The following is a 5541-nucleotide window of genomic DNA, read 5'->3' as shown; positions in this document are numbered from 1 at the left end:
GCTTTCCTTTGAGTTGTCTTTCATTTTCTTTTCTTTCTTTCTTTCTTTCTTTTTCTTTCTCTTTCTTTCTTTCCTTCCTTCCTTCCTTCCTTTCTTTTCTTTCTCTTTCTTTCTTTCTTTCTTTCATTCTCCTTCCTTCCTTCCTTCCTCCCTCCCTCCCTCCCTCTTTCCTTCCCTCCCTCCCTCCTTCCTCCCTCTCTCCCTTCCTTCCTTTCTTTCTTTTGAGAGAGAGAGAGAGAGAGCATGTGCATGTGAACAGGGGGAGAGGCAGAAGGAGAGGGAGAGAGAGAATCTTAAGCAGGCTCCACGCCCAGTGCGGGGCTCCATCTCACGCCCCCTGAGATCATGATCTCAGCCAAAACTGAGAGTTGGACACTTAACTGAGTGTGCCACCCAGGCTCCCCAGGTTGGTGTCATTTTCAATCAAGCTCTCCTCTCCTGGAGGTAGAAACAGGTCTCTGCAGCTCCAGATGAAAGAGTGACTGTTTTCCAATGGCTATTTGACTCCTAAGTAAATTCCAACATTTCCCTCCATCAACATTCACATCTCTCCTTCTGTTTTTCACCTTTAGCTTTTAACACTAATGTACTATATACAGTTTATTTATCATATTTATTGTACTTGTTCTAGAGACTTCCTTAATGGAATGTATACATCATGATGGCAGGGAGTTTCCTGTTGTTTTTTTCTTGTTGTTTTTTTGTTTTTTTTAATTTGTTTATAACATCCCTATTACCTACAATAGTGCTTGGACTCATAGTAGGCTTTCAAGAAATATATGTTGTGTGAACGACTGAATGAAAAGCTTGAGCAAAATCCTCAGGATTAACTTTGGCCCTGTTTGGGTCAGAAGCCTATCACTAAAACCACTACTATGACTAGAGAAGTGGTATTCTTTGGGCCAAGAGGGAGCAAGTGTGTAGACAACCACCCAGAATGACATTGTCTGAGGTGGAGGGAGGATAGTTTGACATTAGAGATGTGTTATCTAACCAGAATAAGAGAATGGACAGGTAAAAACAATGGCTTGTCTACTTTTTAAACCTTTGACAATCTAACATTTTTACTACTTTTACTAATTTGAAATGACAAATTAATAAGATTTTCCTGGATAGTAAACAAATTCCAATTTCTTTAGTTTGGCTTGGAAAAAACCCCCAACCCAACCAGTCACTTCACTAAACAAAACCAAAGCCACATTTTTACTACTTTTACTAATTTGAAATCATAAATTAATAAGATTTTACTGGATAGCAAGCAAATTCTGATTTCTTTAGTTTGGCTTGAAAAAAACCCCAACCAACAAGTCACTTCACTAAGCAAAACCAAAGCCACAGTTGATAGAAACACAATTAATTGAAAATTTAGAATTAAGAAATGTATAATAGCATTGTGATATTTTCTAGATTTGATAATGGCTAGAAAGTGTTAGTAAAAGAATGACATTGATTTTTTTTTAAATTTTTTTATTCTTTTATTCTTATGTTAATCCCCATACATTACATCATTAGTTTTAGATGTAGTGTTCCATGATTCATTGTTTGTGCATAACACCCTGTGCTCCATGCAGAATGTGCCCTCCTCAATACCCACCACCAGGCTAACCCATCCTCCCACCCCCCTCCCCTCTAGAACCCTCAGTTTGTTTTTCAGAGTCCATCGTTTCTCGTGGTTCAAGAATGACATTGATTTTAAGATAGTTTTCAGTTAGGGGATCTAGGACCACATGAATTTTGATTTGGATTGGTCACTTTTTTGTGTAAATATGTACATGAAAGGCAATGGCCAGCAAAGGCATCAATCCTGAGTATAGTTGGCCCTTGAACAATGTGGGGCTTATGGGCACTGATCCCTTGCACAGTTGAAAATCTGTGTATAACTTTTGACTCCCCCCAAAACTTAACTACTAATAGCCTATTGTTGACTGGAAGGAAGCCTTACCGATAACATAAACAGTCAATTAACACGTTTTGTATAATATACGTATTATACACTGTGTTCTTACAATAAAGTCAGATAGAGAAAAGAAAATGTTATTCAGAAAATCATAAAAGAGAAAATACACTTACAGTACTGTAGAGTAAAAATTCTGCATAAGTGAACCCATGCAGTTCAAACCCATGTTGTTCAAGGCTTAACTGTATTAGGACTTGGCTTAAGCCAAAAGAGGACCTCTAGTGAGCAATGATATATCATGTGACTAATTCTTCTTGACTAAGGTAGAAGGGGATGGGCAACAAGCTTGCTTTCCTTCTTTACTTCTAAGGCCATATAAGACACTGGGGGTGGGGCGCCTGGGTGGCTCAGTTGGTTAAGCGACTGCCTTCGGCTCAGGTCATGATCCTGGAGTCCCTGGATCGAGTCCCGCATCGGGCTCCCTGCTCGGCAGGGAGTCTGCTTCTTCCTCTGACCCTAACCCCTCTCATGTGCTCTCTCTCATTCTCTCTCTCAAATAAATAAATAAAATCTTAAAAAAAAAAAAAAAGACACTGGGGGCTTTGCTGATTAACAAAAGGTAAGTCCAGTGTAGCCAGTGAGTTCAAAAAGAGAAGAGAGCAGACTTGCCTCACTGCTCAGGAGAGAACCTGTCCGGTCTATCTACTTTAGGCTTTTCTAGATTGGGGGCAGATTTGAAGGAGCTGCCTCCTGAACCTTTTCCCTATCGCTGTGAGGGAAAAGAGGGTAAAAGCAGAAACTCCCCTTTGTTTGGCCTGGTGAATTTTCCATTCCCTAGGGCTGTGCTATGTATACTCTAGAAATGATTGATCAATAGCAACCTCTTTGGGGGACTTAAGGGGGAGGAGGGAAGAGAGCTGTGTAGAATATTTAGACCACACAAAGATAAATTGGGAAGATATTTTTCAATTTAGAACAATAGATTTTTTTCAAACTGTGAGCTACTTCCTTCTAAAATCCCGATTGTTAATAAAATGAAGTAGTGAAAATAATACCTAAGGCCTTAAATTTCCTATGTAAACCCCTATAGTTCTAAACTTTTTTCGTACATACGTATATCATATTGGTTCTATTTATCTGGAGAACACTGGCTAACACAGTGACTTATTCATTCATGAATAACATTATTAAAAAAATTTAGAGAAAACTTTGGAACCATAAGGATTTAGATAGGAAATTTAAGGCCTTAGGTATTATTTTCACTACTTCATCCTATCAACAGTTAGGGAGATAGATAGATAGATAGATAGATAGATAGATAGATAGATAGATAGATAGATCATATTCTATTTATCCTGAGAACCCTAATATTGTGGATTATAATAAGATTTATTATAAGGAATTGACTCATGTGATTATAGAGGCTGAGAAGTCCCAAGATCCAAAGTCAGTCAAGCTGGAGATTCAGGAGAGCTGATGTATATAGTTCTAGTTTGAGTCCAAAGGCCTGAGAACTAGGAGAACAAATGCTGTAAGTTGCAGTCCAAAAGCCAGCAGGTTTGAAACCCAAGAAGAGCCAGTGTTTCAGTCCAAATCTGAAGGCTGGAAAAGACCAATGTCTCAGCTCAGCAGTTGGGCAGGGGTTCCCTCTCACTTAGCCTTTTTTGTACTATTGGTACTATTCGGGTCTTTGATGGATTGGATGAGGCCCGTCCTCATTAGGGAGGGCAATCAGCTTTACTTAGTCCATGGATTCAGATGTTAATCTCATCCAGAAACATCTTCACAGACACACCGAAATAATGTTTGGCCAGTTGTCTTTGGCCTTAGCCCAGTCAGGTTGACATATACAGTTTACCATCACAGTCACTAAAATGGATCCCATTTTCTATAACTGACTCTCTATCATTGGACACATAATCCAGGGAGCTAGCAAGGCTCCTGTCTTGACACATAACTTCCCAAGGGGAAGTAGCTAGCTCTATGATCCATTTCTTTCTTTCAAGATTTCTATAGTTTACTTTCTCCTGCTAGCACATGAGAATTTTCGCTGACATTCTCCATCTTCTCCAGATGATCTTGTCCTGACTCAGTTATAGAGCACTCACTCACTCATCTTTCTCTTGATGAATATCAGGAGTTTAGGCTCTGGAAGTAGACTGCTTGGGTCCAAATACTATCTCTACCACTGATTATCTGGTGGAACTTGAAAAAGTCAATTCCTCAATGTTGCAGTTTCTATTATCTATAAACTAGAGATGATTCTGAAACATTTTGACCTAGAAACAGCTTCTTGGCTCCTTCATGAACCTCTGTCAGGTTCAGCCTACTCTCCTCCACCCCAGCCTCCACTCCAGCCTCTACCATGTCATCCAGGTGACCCAGAAGTCCTACAAGATGTCCACCTCCAGCCCTGGGGCCTTCAGTAGCCGCTCCTACATGAGAGCGCCTGGTGCACGCATCAGCTTCTCCATCTTCTCCTGGGTGGGTAGCAGGTTCCGGGGTGGCCTGGGCACCAGCATGAGTGTGGTTGGAGGCTATGACAGGGCCAGGGGTATGAGGGGAATCATGGCTGTCTCACTGAACCAGAGCCTGCTGAGCCCCCTTAAGCTGGAGGTGGACCCCAACATCCAGGCTGTGCACACCCAGGACAAGGAGCAGATCCAGACCCTCAACAACAAGTTTGCCTCCTTCATTGACAAGTTGTGGTACCTGGAGTGGCAGAACAAAATTCTGGAGTCCAGGTGAAGCCTCCTGCAGCAGCAGAAACCTGCTTGGAGCAACATGGGCAACACATTCAAGAGTTATATCAACAACCCTTGGCGGCAGCCAGACACACGGTAGCCCAGGAGAAGCTGAAGCTGGAGGTGGAGCATGGCAACATGCAGGGGCTAGTGGGGGACTTTAAGAATAAACAGGAGGAGATCAAAGGGCATGCAGACATGGAGAATGAATTTGTCCTCATCAAGAAGGATATGGACAAAGTTTACATGAACATGGTAGAGCTGGAGTTCCTCCTGGAAGGGCTGACTGGTGAGATCAGCTTCTTAAGGCAGCTGTATGAAAAGGAGATCCGTGAGCTGCAGTCCCAGATCTCGGACACGTCCGTGGTGCTGTTCATGGACAATAGCCACTCCCTGGACCTGGATGGCATTATCGCCAAGGTCAAGGCCCACTACAAGGAAATCACCAACTGCAGCCAGGCTGAGACCAAGACCATGTACCAGATCAAGTACAAGGAGCTGCAGACATTGGATGGGAAGCATGACCTCTCACACATGAAGATGGAGTTGTTTTTTTTTTTATTATGTTAATCACCATACATTATATCATTAGTTTTTGATGTAGTGTTCCATGATTCATTGCTTGCACATAACACCCAGTGCTCCATTCAGTACATGCCTTCTTTAATATCTATCACCAGGCTACCCCATCCTCCCACCCTCCTCCCCTCTAGAACCCTCAGTTTGTTTCTCAGAGTCCATGGTCTCTCATGGTTCGTCTCCCCCTCCAATTCCCCCCCTTCATTTTTCCCTTCCTGCTATCTTCCTTTTCTTTTTTTTAACATATAATGTATTATTTGTTTCAGAGGTACAGGTCTGTGATTCAACAGTCTTACAGAATTCACAGCGCTCACATAGCAC

The 5541-nt window shown here is 41.9% G+C and overlaps 1 protein-coding gene and 1 pseudogene across 1 annotated transcript in view; both read left to right on the top strand.

The window, feature by feature from the left end:
* The window catches only part of PKHD1 (PKHD1 ciliary IPT domain containing fibrocystin/polyductin), a 321184-nt gene that overhangs the window by 157983 nt on the left and 157660 nt on the right, over nucleotides 1–5541 (top strand). The gene's annotated exons all lie outside the window — the stretch shown is intronic.
* The window catches only part of LOC102733050 (keratin, type II cytoskeletal 8-like), a 1893-nt pseudogene continuing 596 nt past the window's right edge, over nucleotides 4245–5541 (top strand).

This window comes from Leptonychotes weddellii, chromosome 8 (assembly GCF_054177405.1).
Source record: "Leptonychotes weddellii isolate Sample4059 chromosome 8, ASM5417740v2, whole genome shotgun sequence".
Lineage (NCBI taxonomy): Eukaryota > Metazoa > Chordata > Mammalia > Carnivora > Phocidae > Leptonychotes > Leptonychotes weddellii.
Note: the sequence above shows the minus strand (reverse complement) of the source record. Positions and strands in the feature narration are given on the sequence as shown.